Below are 13,761 nucleotides of genomic sequence, written 5' to 3'. Positions count from 1 at the left end.
TGAATTTGGATTTAACAAATAATTGGAGGGTTTAATTTAACATTTTAAAGGATACCGTCGACCATACAGGAATGGCATTGGTAAAATATGAACACCTGAATCACTAACTCTATGTGCCACTACTAGGGATATAAATCCTGCACACTAAAACATATGATCAAGAAAAATTACATATAATATCATAGCCAAAGCAATAAATGCATTAAATACCTAATTTAACCATTTACATCACTCACATTTGCATAAAACATAATGAAGCAAGAATGAAGTAAATATCCATAACATAAAATCCATCACATAATAGAATTAGAGATATGCCCAAATACCTGATAACCAGATATCATCATAGACCTACTATCATTTCAAAATTGCATCAACATGCAAATATGATAAATTGAACAACATAGTAGTATAACATCTATGATAGTAAAATCAAAGTTTAACATCTGACCCTTAGGTCATCTCAAATGAAACATAACAAGAGTATTAAGTATCTCTCAAATCAAAATATAACAAGGTTTAGACTACAAACATGAGAGGTACTACATAATCTACAAGTGAGTTGTAACTTGTTATCAGATCAAGCCTTACTATTACTTTATAATCATTTTATTAGTCTAGTATAAATCCTTTGGATTAAGGTTGACTTAACAATTATTTGTAAATCCTTTAACTAGGTAAAATTCTAATGGAATGGTCTAAATTCCTTTATTAAGGCTCCTTCCTAATAGAGTGATTGCAATCCTTTAACAAAGTCACATTTAACAGTGTGTATTGTAACCTTTAACAGTGTTGGCATTTTGCAGGGCATCACTTTAGAAGATTGAGAATTAGTAGCATGTTATTGGTGGGTTTTCCCAAATTGGGTTTCCACATAAAACCCTTGTGTCAAATATGTTATTGAATTTGTTATGTTTTATGTTTAAATTTCTACAAAGTTATTTTACCTAGGACAATAATCTATAAAGTTTAAGTATTGCATGATCTAATGGATGCATGCATGAAAAGGTTTTATGGATATGGGTCTATTAAGAATTGAAAAGTTTTATTTGTAAATTTGGACCTTGGATAACTGATTGACCTCTCCTCTCAGTTATTCTAAAGAATTCCAACATGTATCCATAAAAGATTACAATAAAAGATTACAAAATTGGAGGTCTCTAATCCTTAGCACACAAAATTTGTAGATACATTTTTTGATCATTTGGATATTGTTGTTTGTCTACCTACTTTGATTAAAACACTATTGTTTTTCCCGATCAAGTCAAGCTCACGCCACCCTTTGTAATTGAAACAAATATAACACACAAGAGCTAAAGAATTGTGAGGTTACAAATTTTTTGAAAAATGTTAACATGTAAATTAAATTTTGTTATTTATTAATTGTATGGAGTATTATTATTCAAGTTCTAGTTTAGATAATCTTAACTTTAGAAAACATGTAGTAATAATAATTTATTAATAAATTCCTCTAAGTTTTATGAATGACCCTCTAACTATATATAATTCCATGATGATTTCAAGCTTTTCATAACTTAAGTCTATTTGTTTAAAAAATTATGACATACTTTTGGGTTTATCTTCTTTTAGTTTTACTTTTTCCTACAATAAGTGCAAATTGAGATCGACTGCATGATTTATGCATACAAGTACTTCTTCCATAGTTTTTATGAATGACCTACCTTGTATAAATCCCATAATGGCTTCTACAAAGTACTTCACTACATCTATTCTATCCACTTGCTTTAATTACATGAAAACACTATTGTTTTTCCAAGTCAAGTCAAGATCACCTCATCCTTTACAATTGAAGCAAGTATAACACAATAGCTGAAGAATTTGTGAGGTGATACAAATTTTGGAATGTGTTTAACATGTAAAAATTAAATTTTGTTAAATATTAATTATACAATTTATTATTATTCAAGTTCTAGTTTAGATAAATTAAACTTTGGAAAACCTGTAGTAATCACAAAGTTAATAACAAATTCCTCAAAGGTTTGTGAATGAATCTCCAAATATACAACATCACATGATGCTAGAAGCTCAATCTTGTCATAACTTAAATTTCTTGTCTTTTAAAAATTATGACATACGTTTGGGTTTCTCTTCGTTTAGTTTTACTTTTTCCTACAATTGTGCAAATCGAGACTAATTGCATGTTTTTTTTCCATAACAATTACTTATTCCACAATTTTTATGAATCGTCTACCTTGTATAAATACCACATGAATTTTGTGAAGCACTTCACTACATATGTCAAAACACCAAGGAAAACACATCAATTAGTTTATTTAGAATTATTGTGATTGACACAAAAACATATGTTCTACCAGACATACACACATTAGGGTTAATAATGGGTCACATACTTACTTAGGTGCATGTGACTTTACATGTGAAGATGTTACTCTAACCTTTTGACATGGAGAAGAGAGAATCAAGATAAGCCTAATCTCCCACTATTTTAATAGAAAAAATAATTGAAAATCTTATTACAAGATAATAAACACCATAACTATTGATTTTGTACTCAAAATATTTAGATCCAACTAACCCTTTATCTATTTTTAGGACTATTAATCCACCTAAAGAGTCAAGAGTCTGGAACTTCATGATGGAAGAATGACCTTTGATTACTACTAATCTAACCTAGGATATAGGAACATGAGAGGATTCTATTTTTTGGGAAGAGTCATGGGATAGAATCCCCTCATCCCTTGGAGTCTTTGAATCTTCCCAATAATATCAAATCAACTTTAATTAATCTTTCGGGAACAAAAACAAGTGATTATAAAATTAGAGTCAATGAGAACGAATATAGGGCTTGACAATGGAAATCTCTTGAGGAATCTCAATCAAATCATCTAGAAAAATAAATCTTTGAAGACATTATAAAACAAAGATAGATAAATCATAAAGAATAGAAAGACAAATTGATTTGGGGGGCATCAGAGATGGTAAATAAAATGTGAAAAATGATATGAAAGGATTATAAATTCCCAACGATGGAAGGAAATTGATATAGCACTTAATTTATGTTGGAATAAGGCATGCCTCCCTAAAGAAGATTTTTTTAATTTTATGGGTAGCACTCTAGAGAAGAATTTTAACTGTGGACTATTTTTCAAAGATGGGCTTTGAAGGACCATCTAGATTTCCTTATGTGAGCATGCATATGAAATAATAGATCACTTATTATTTAATTCATCCTATAAAAAAAGAATGTTGGTCTTGGTTATGCCAAAAACTAAATTGGCAAACAACTCTTCTAAACACACTTTTGGAGTACTTAAAAAGTTGGCCCAAAAATATAAACAATAGAGTTTATAATAATCTTTGTCTCAGGTCCCCATCAATTTTACTATGGGAAATATGAAAAGAAAGAAAGAAAAATATTCTATAATAAATCCATGGAGATTCCTTCCCACCTCAATAAAGTGGAAGAAAATAATATAGAAGTTGCAAAAAATAACTTAAGGAACACTTAGAAAGAAGAAGGAACATTCATAGAATGGGATGTAGGGATGCATAGTTATTGGACTAACCTAATCAATCCACCATTATTATACACTAAAAAAAACAAATTAGCTTGAGAAGAATGCAAATGGGCTTTGTTTCCTCTAGTATGGGTGAAAATGAATTTTGATGCAGCCTCAAGAAGAAATCTAGGCACAACTAGTTTAGTTTGTACCCTTTACTTGGACAAAGGAACTTGCTTTGCAACATAAGAAAAGCTTTTAGGGGAAATATAAAATAATCTATTTGAAATAGAGGCCCTAATAGAAGGAATAAGTATCTATAATAAATTGAGGATTAATAAGCTAATTATAGAAGGAGACTCACAAATTTATACTAAATGCAATAAGAAAGGAAAGTACACTTAACTGGAAATTGCAATCTAAGCTATAATATGCAATAATAATACTTAAATAATTTAACAAGATAATGATTGAACACATTTTTTGGGAAAGAAACAAAGAAGCAAATAAATTAGCCAACTTAGGAGTAGATGGGGAGGATAAATTAATAATAAATAAAGAATAAGAAGAAAATAAATACAAAATAAATTACTATATAAAAATCCTATACCTTAAAATAATGTTATCTTAAAGTACCCTAGATAAAAACAAATTAATCTACAACTAGAACTTCATCAAAATTCTCTTTGTTATCTTCAATAAGAATGATATTAGTTACAAAAAGTCTTAGCCAAAGTTTTATATATTATGTATTCTCGACCTATTCCTATCTTTGTAAGAAGACATAGTATTTGTTGTCTTCTGCCCTAGTTTCTATTGACTTTTTAGTCAAGGTCCTTTTAAAATTAAAAAACAATTTAGCATAACAATTTTTAAATAATAAAACTTAAAAAACACATACTCCTAAATTAATATCAAAACAAAGGAAGGGTTAATGGAAAAGAAATCAAACTACCTAGTTAAATTAGGGATAAAATCAATGCACTAGATTTATTTAGAAACTCATGGAATATTTTTGAAATCAACAAGCAAAGATATTCATATCCAATCAATTGATCCAAAAAAGGCTCCATACCAATCAAAACTTTAAGTGATAATAAAATTGTGAATATATAAAGAAATTAAAAGCACTTTGAAATGAAAATAAAGAAAGTAGAAAAAGTAAAATGGGAAAGTAATAGATTTAACAAAAAAGAAATTTAGGATCACCAGAATAAGAGATTCCTTCCTTTCTTTTTTGGTTACTCTTAGCCAATGGTTTCATGTGAGTTTGAAGTTTCATGTAGAAGTCATCAAAACACAAAGAACTTTGTATCTCTACAAGAAGCTAAATATGTCAATAAAATAGAAGGAGGCTCAAATGTGAACAATCAATTACTATATACAAATTGACATAAGGGATCCACAAGATGAAAAGGAAGGAATATTTTCCAAAAATCCCAACAAGGACAAGGGCACCTGAATATAAAATCAAGAAAACCAAATTTGAAAATAGATGAAAGCATTGAAATTTCTTGTAAAGAAGGCTATATCTCTAGTGGGCTAGGAACTAGGGTATGCCCCTTTTTTTGTACTTTGTTTAAGACCTTGGTCCCAAGAAAAATTGTAGGTTTTCTTTCTCCATTCTTTCCTACCAATGCTCATTTGAATGAAGACTTTGTAATTTTATTTTAATATAATATAATATATAAGGCTTTGGCCTTTTACTAATAATAAATAAATAAACACCATAACTATAACTATAGATAGCACATTGTAGATTAGACAGTTATAAGTTGTGGGGCCCAATTCACAAATGGTGACGGAAAAATTAAAAGCCTATCAACTAATCATTTCAAAATTTTTTTAAAGAATAAATTAACTAAATGAAAATTATAGAGAACTTTTGCACTAACAAAACAAAAAACCATGTGCAACATTGTAGATATTGGAGTACAATGGGTAAAGGTGGGCATGTGTAAAAAAAAATCCAAAAGATTGTTCAACATTTAATCAAATATGGTTTACAACTACCACTTTGATTTTAATTTGTGGTGGACATTCTTAAGAAATATAAATGGTATAGATATGTCAGTGTCATTCTAATACCTCTCCTACGAATTAGATGAAGGCTCTCAAACAACATTCACAATAGTTTTAACAAGCTTGTGGTCGATGAAATAGTGTATGCACATTTTTTCTATGATTGGTAAACAGGCATGAGAAAGAAAATTTGAGACTTTTCTAAAATTATTATCTTTCCTTCACTTATGGCCTCCATAAGCCAAGTTATTTTGTAGAGAACATTGCCAACAAAATGGTTTATTGACATATTTGTGTTTACATACTCCATAGATTTTGGATCATCACAAAATGTTTTGAATGCAACTTTTAGTTGTCTTCCCTCACAATGATACATTTTAAGAACAATCATATTGATGAGAAATCATGAGAACATAAGTCCCATGAAGATCATGTTTCAAACTCCCTATTACTACTAACCAGAAGTATCACAACATTGTGCAAAAAAGCTTTCATTTTTTAACACCAACCCAACAAAAAAAGAGAAACAAACATGAAAAAATACATGAATTGGTTAAAAGTCCAATCAAAACAAAAAAATCATGAAAGTGAAGATGCAACAAACTAACAACTTGAGTAACATCCTTCTTAAGATAAAACTTGATTCTTTTCTCCATAATGGATTCTCGTTTGAGATTATCATTTTTAAACATCACACACTAAGGAGAGATTTAAGCTTGGAAAAAATAAGCGAAATTTGACTATTTAACACTTTAAGTGTTGGAATGAAGATTAGTTTGTGATGTTTAAGCCATCCAATTTGAGGCAACTTCTATTGTAAAACATCCATGAAAGTCCACTTACTAGAGAGAGCCTATGTTAAAGGATAAAACATTGTTTGTTCCAACCAAAGCAAGTGACACAGAGAGCCAAAGATCATGTTAACACACTCTTCACTCCCACTCAAGTAGCTGGAATTTGTTTTGATGTTTTCCTATTTCTTTTATTTCATACAATGTAAAATTTCTGCAACATAAGACTGTTGGACAATTTGGTTAAATTCTTTTCAGGAGAAGAAGCCTATCAACTTAATAAAGGAGGAGAGTACAAAGTGGTGAAGAGCACAAACTTGTTAAACCTAAGAGTCAAAAACTAAGTAGTCTTAGGTAGAAAAGAATGAATTTGAATGGTTTATGAAGCATCTAAAGAGGATATAAATGGAAAACTAGATACTAAACACACATCTATTTCTATTTGTGACAAGCGACAAGGTGTAGGGACTTAAATTTGGTAAAAGTTAGTGCATCTAGAGGAATCTATTGGATTAAAAAATGACTACTCAAGGTCATAGGTTGTCATATTCTAGAGGTGTGCTTCTTGGTCTCATTGTTATGGCTATGAAGGCCTTCAATAGTGAAAAGGGTCAAAGTGTTTGAACTACAGTAATATAATGTAAATAGTATTTTTCACTAATCAATAAATTGTTCTCCTTCATAATAGAATCAAGGACATGAGAAATATAGAAACAATGAATTCCATCTCTCCAATATTTCCAATAGGAAAATCAAGTTTCATATATTAATTTTGAGACTGTCATTAAGTCATTTTAATTAGAAAATTGGAACATGCATTCTTTTGATACATTGTAACTATCAATCAACAAGTGTGGCTTATTATAAAGTAAATTTGGTGTTGGAAGGAACACTGTTCTCATTTTTAGAAATAATATCTCTATTGAAGTCAATGGGCTCCTCTTTCATTCTATTGAAGATATGGGTAGTATTACAAGTAGGAAATTTGTTTGAAGTACAAAAAAACATCAATTTCATTGTCATCACACTCCATAATATTATTCTTCCCATCTTCCTTCTCAATATTCCGAGTCCCATGTTCAGTGTTCTCCCATGAATCATAATCAACCAAAACTTTTTCCTTTCTTTCTAAACTTGGTGACCACTCTATTAGATTTATGAGGAATATAAGAATTTTCCTAAGGGAAAAATTCACCCAGGAACTAAGAACTCAAACACAAGCACACAGTAGACCAAAGAGAGAGAGAGAGTATGATCATAATGACAATGTATTAAATATGCCATGCAATGCAATGTAAAAGTATACTAGGAGTGCCTCTATATAAATGCCTCTCAGATACATCTAGAATGTCTCATAATCAACACAATGATGTGTCATACAACCAAGCACATGTCCACTAGATATGGGTTATCCTCCATTAAGCACATAAGTAAGTGCGGTGATGAGAGGATAAGCCTACAAGGGTGTGACATGCAATTAGTGTTGTAGGCACCATGTGCTAAAATAGAGTTGCATACTCCTGTGTTGTCTACATGACAACTCAAAAATATGCACAAACTCCTAAGTGTCTCACAAATAAAAATAATAAAACAATGCAAAATAATAAAATAATGCATAAACCTAAGTAAACTTAAGTAAGTGTAATAAGTAAATACTTGTTTACACCAACACCCCCCCTTAAGTGCAACTTAGGGGAATGCCCTTAAGCTTACAAAACTAGGATGAAGATGCATAATGGGTCCCGAATACTAGGACATATTAGGTACCCATGTACATAATGAAGATGCAATCTCCCATAAAGAGGGGAAAGAGGGAAAACCTCATGGAAAAAACCCTCCCCAAAAAAGAGAGATAAATACAGATGCATCGATGGATGGAGTAATCAAGACCCCCCCATTACGACATACATCTAATATATACATAAGAGAATAAGAGAAGGAAGAGAGATAGAATAGCCCCCCCCCCCCCCCCCCCCCCCAGAAGAATGCCAACAAGAGAAAGCTGCTCTGATGAAGAAGCCGGTCCAAGAATGCAGAAAGATGTTCCTCCCCTTAGGAAGAAACAAAGGAAAAGGTACACTCCTGAAGATGTATGGTAGTCCTGAAACTTGCTCAATTATCCCTATACTAATGCTGAAGTTCACCCCTTCCAACTGTGCTGAAAAGAATGAATGCAAATTTGACAAGGATGTCTGTTGAACCCGTTCCACTAAATCATCTATCTCCTCAACTGACAAAGAGACCTCCACTAATTGCTGTTCATAAGGATCCACAATCATGCCAACCTGTGAAGATTGATTATGTAGAGAATGGACATGAGGGTGAGAGTGAGCCCTCACAAAAATTGTAGAAGAATCATCATCAATGAGAAGATGTAAGTGCTCAAGTCTATCTCCCAAGTCAACTGAAGCTGGAGCTAGAAGATGAGATGTACCATGCTATGTTGGACCTTTCATTGTGGCAATGTAACCATGTGGACTAAACTGATGTGACCTCTTATTGCAACTGTAGATAGAACCCCACATTTTTGAACCTATTGAAGCACTATCGCTGGTGTCACTATCAGTTTCCATTGTGTATGATGTGCGGAGAGGAGTAGAGGACAAGTTGGGAGAGCTTTCCTCAAAGTGAACATCCTTCTCCATGAAAATCTCATGAGTCTCTAGATCCATCAGTCTGTAAGCCTTCACATTGTCTTCATAACTGATAAAGGTACAAGGCCTAGGTGTCAGTGGCTTGTAACTCTTGGAAGATAGGTTTGGGCATGCTAGCCAATCGAAGACTCTAAAGTGACTCACAACTAGTTTTCTATTGCACCATGCCTCAAAAGGAGTCTTTCCATCTAAGGCTGGATGAGGAGACTTGTTAAGTATGTGAGTAGCACTGCTAATGGCTTCAACTTCAAGTGTAAGATTGAGAGACTTGGCCTTTATTGTGAAACTTGCCATGGTCTTAAGAGTGGTAATCCTCATAGCTACAACATATGTCTCGTGTGGACTGAATGCTGGTGAGTTTTGAAGATCAATCCCCTCAATTCTACAAAAGTTCTTAAGTCTTCTATCAACATGTCTATTCTCATTGTCCACCCTTAGTACTTTGATGGCTTTCCTTGACTTGTTTTCAACATGAGTCTTGAAGTCTTGAAGCTTATGAACCAATTCATTCTTATGGTGAAGGAAGAAGACCCAAGTGAATCTCAAAAAGTCATCAACAAATGTGAGTATGTAGTGGCCTTGGCTAACTGAAGTCACTGCAAAGGGTATTACTAACACCATGTGAACTAGCTAAAGAACAACTAGAGCTCAAGAAGACTTCCCTTTATCATACTTCTCCTTGAGATTCATATCCACTGAACAAGTTGAACATTCTCCCTTAGAAAAGTTGATATTAGGTAGACCTTTGACCATATGTTTAGATCAAAGTTTTTGAAGAGAGTAGAAGTCAAAGTGACCAAACCGCTCATGCCATAAGTTGATGTGTGAAGTAGAGTGAGTTAACAAGGCTTGGGAAGGACTCTTAGGCACAAAGTGGGAGAAGGAATAAATCCTTTTGTCATCATTGAATTTCCCCATTGCTACCAATGAATCATCTTTGAGACTTCACACCATCACTGAATTTGGAAAGAACTCAACCTTATGACCATCTCCAAGGTGAGTGATTTGGTAAACTGATAGGAGATTGGAGCTTAGCTTTGGAACATAGAGAACATCTTTGAATTCCCCATTTTCCATTTCCACATGTTCTTTCCCTTTAGCTTCCATCTTAGTCTCATCTCCCATGAAGATGTGTGGTACCTTTGATTGCTTCAATGAAGAAAAGTCTTCTTTTGAAGAACCCATATGGTAAGAGGCACCTGAGTCAAGTATCCATTCCAAAGAACTTGTGTTTGCCATAAGTGTTTGACCTTTACCTTTTGAAGAGGTTGGAGTAGAATCCTTGGAAGTACCTGACACTTGAATCTTGTTCTTCTTGAGTAGATTTTCTAACTCATCAATTCTTTTTGTCTTGCAATGATGCTCGTCATGATTTAGCTTTTTGTAGTATGCACAAAAGAGTTTGTCCTTCTTTTCATTACTTCCCTTCTTGTTTGAAGAAGAATCACCTTGTTGAGAGGAGGATTGCTGTGTCTCAAATTGTGCTTTCTATCTCCATTACTTCTTCTTATTGTGGCTTTTCCCCCATTGACTAGATTTGTGATCATCACTAGCCACTAAGGCTTTGGTCTTAGATGACTTGAGAAGTCCAAAATCTACCAAGTGAGATTGTTCAACAATCAACATGTCTGCAAATACCTCAAAGGAAGGCTTCTGGTAAGCAGATCCCATGGTTAACTTGTGAGTATTAAAACTTGAAACAAAGTTAGCATATTGAGAAGGTAGCCTCTTCAGGATGTGATGAATTAACCTATCATCCTTCATGGGATTTCCACAATCTTTAAGAAGTGACCTATACTCATTGAATTTAATGATGTAATCCTGAATTGTGTCATAATTCTTAGGATCCAAGAGAAGTAGATCATATTCAATCTGAAATCCCTTTTCTTCATTCACTTTAACATACAACTATTCAAGTTTATCCCAAGCTTCTTTAGATTCTGAACAATTTTTAATGTGAAAGAGAAGATCTCCATGTACACAATTCCTGATAACTCCTAAAGCTTGTTGGTCTTGTTTTTACCAGTCAATGAATTCTTTAGCATCAGTAGGTTTGGTAACTATACCATCAACATAAAGACTATATCCTTTTTCCATTACTCTACTCCATGAAATATCTTTCCATGTAGAATAGTTGCGTGAAGTTAAAGTAGGACATTGAAAACCCATGATGCAAAAATGAAAAGAGCACAAGAGAGAGACACAAAAAACACAGTACACACCCCCGCTTTGTACTCAATCAAAAGACCCCCCTGTACACTAGAAAATGTGCACTTCTCTAAATCATTCTATCCAAAATTCTCCATAGATTGGAAAGCTCGAATGCCGAATTAGAGCTCCCTAGGCATGGAGTGCAAGGGGAATACAAATGAGTATATAGGAGCTCTCAGCTGAGCCTTAGAAATACAGCCCTTGCTAGTAAACCACAAAATGGGAGATTCTTTAGACAAGAGCAAGAGTGCTAGTGTCAAAGAACTCTTAGATCATGCAATCCAAAAATGAAACTAGATTAGGATGAGATGCACAATGCAAGCTATGCTAACAATGAGATGAAAATGTTACAAATCCAACTATTAATCTATGTGATCTAATTATTTGCAAAGGAATCAAAGTTAAAGTAAAATGCAACTATACTAAGAATGCCATATGATCTTATGCTAATGTGATGGAATGAGAGAATGAGACAAGAAATGAGAAGTTCTCCACAAAGCTCCAAAGAAACCTGTTAGAAAACCTACAGCATAACAATATTCAAATGAGGATGGATTGAGGGGGAAAGCTCTCTCCCTTTTAAAGTTGTATGGACGGTAGAGATCAAGAGGAATATGGTGGATGATCAATGGTGGAATTTGAAAAGAGGAGTGATCCATGTGCACACACAAGTCAACCAATAGAATATAAGTTGAATTGTCATATAAGACAAAAGTCACAAAGCCTTTTCTTTTAATTGCAAAATAGAAAAAGGACTTTATGTGTGCACTTTAAGTGGGTTAGAAGAATGGGGTATTTTATTTAATTAAAAGGGGACATGTTCTTTTAATCAAATAATGAACTTAGGATAGCATAGTCAAACTATAGGTTATAATCAAATAAATTGATTATTAGCAATTTGGTCTAGGTAAATGATTAAATTAATTTAGCCAAAATGTTGAAAAGGGGGCTACTAGTCTAGATGACCATTTTTAGGTGATTACATTTGCCCTTTTTTGACTAATTTGTGATCGATCTGGGAACACATTATGTCAAAGAAAATAGAAAGCCAAGTAGGCGGTGATAGATATAGATATCTAATTTTGAAGAGCGAAATGCAGAAATAGATAGCAAGTCTTGAATGCACAGCCTGATAGCGGTAGTACTGAACATTAGGAAGATGATGTTAAGATCCAAAAATGTAATCACCTAAAAATGGTCATCTAGACTATTAGCCCCCTTCTCAGCATTTTGGCTAAATTAATTTAATCATTTACCTAGACCAAATTACTAATTATCAATTTATTTGATTATAACCTATAGTTTGACTATGCTATCCTAAGTTCATTATTTGATTAAAAGAACATGTCCCCTTTTAATTAAATAAAAGACCCCATTCTTCTAACCCACTTAAAGTGCACACACAAAGTCCTTTTTCTATTTTACAATTAAAAGAAAAGGTTTGCGAGACTTTTGTCTTATATGACAAGTCAACTTATATTCTATTGGTTGACTTGTGTGTGCACATGGATCACTCCTATTTTCGAATTCAACCGTTGATCATCCACCATCTTCATCTTGATCTCCACCGTCTGTACATATTTAAAAGGGAGAGAGCTTTCCCCCTCAAAGGATCCATCCTCATTTGAATATTGTTATGCTGCAAGTTTTCTAACAGGTTTCTTTGGAGCTTTGTGGAGAACTTCTCATTTCTTTGGAGCTTTGTGGAGGTTTCTTTGGAGCTTTGTGACAAGAAATGAGAAGTTCTCCACAAAGCTCCAAAGAAACCTGTTAGAAAACCTGCAGCATAACAATATTCAAATGAGGATGGATCCTTTGAGGGGGAAAGCTCTCTCCCTTTTAAAGATGTACGGATGGTGGAGATCAAGATGAAGATGGTGGATGATCAACGATTGAATTCGAAAATAGGAGTGATCCATGGGCACACACAAGTCAACCAATAGAATATAAGTTGACTTGTCATATAAGACAAAAGTCTCGCAAACCTTTTCTTTTAATTGTAAAATAGAAAAAGGACTTTATGTGTGCACTTTAAGTGGGTTAGAAGAATGGAGTCTTTTATTTAATTAAAAGGGGACATGTTCTTTTAATCAAATAATGAACTTAGGATAACATAGTCAAACTATAGGTTATAATCAAATAAATTGATTATTAGCAATTTGGTCTAGGTAAATGATTAAATTAATTTAGCCAAAATGCTGAGAAGGGGGCTAATAGTCTAGATGACCATTTTTAGGTGATTACATTTGCCCCTCTTTGACTAATGCATGATCGATCTGGGAACACATTATGTCAAAGAAAATCGAAGCCAAGTAGGCGATGATAGATATAGATATCTGATTCCAAAAAATGAAATGCAGAAATAGATAGCAAGTCCTAAATGCACAGCCTGATAGCGATAGTACTGAACATTAGGAAGATGATGTTAAGATCCAAAAAGAATTTTAACACCTAGCAAAGAGAATAGGTTGAGAGCAAGTGATAAGGTCAAACAAATGCTCCTAAGAAATAGATAGCTGTAACAATCAGCAATAGAGTATTTCTATCCCCTCAGGATCAAAATTGAAATGAGGTAAGGGGATGCAAAAACTTGCTAGACAT

The sequence above is a fragment of the Cupressus sempervirens genome, chromosome 8, assembly GCF_028749045.1.
Source record: "Cupressus sempervirens isolate cs-2001-9-10 chromosome 8, ASM2874904v1, whole genome shotgun sequence".
In the NCBI taxonomy this organism is placed as follows: domain Eukaryota; kingdom Viridiplantae; phylum Streptophyta; class Pinopsida; order Cupressales; family Cupressaceae; genus Cupressus; species Cupressus sempervirens.
The sequence above is the reverse complement of the archived record's forward strand: the minus strand, read 5'-3'. Positions refer to the sequence as shown.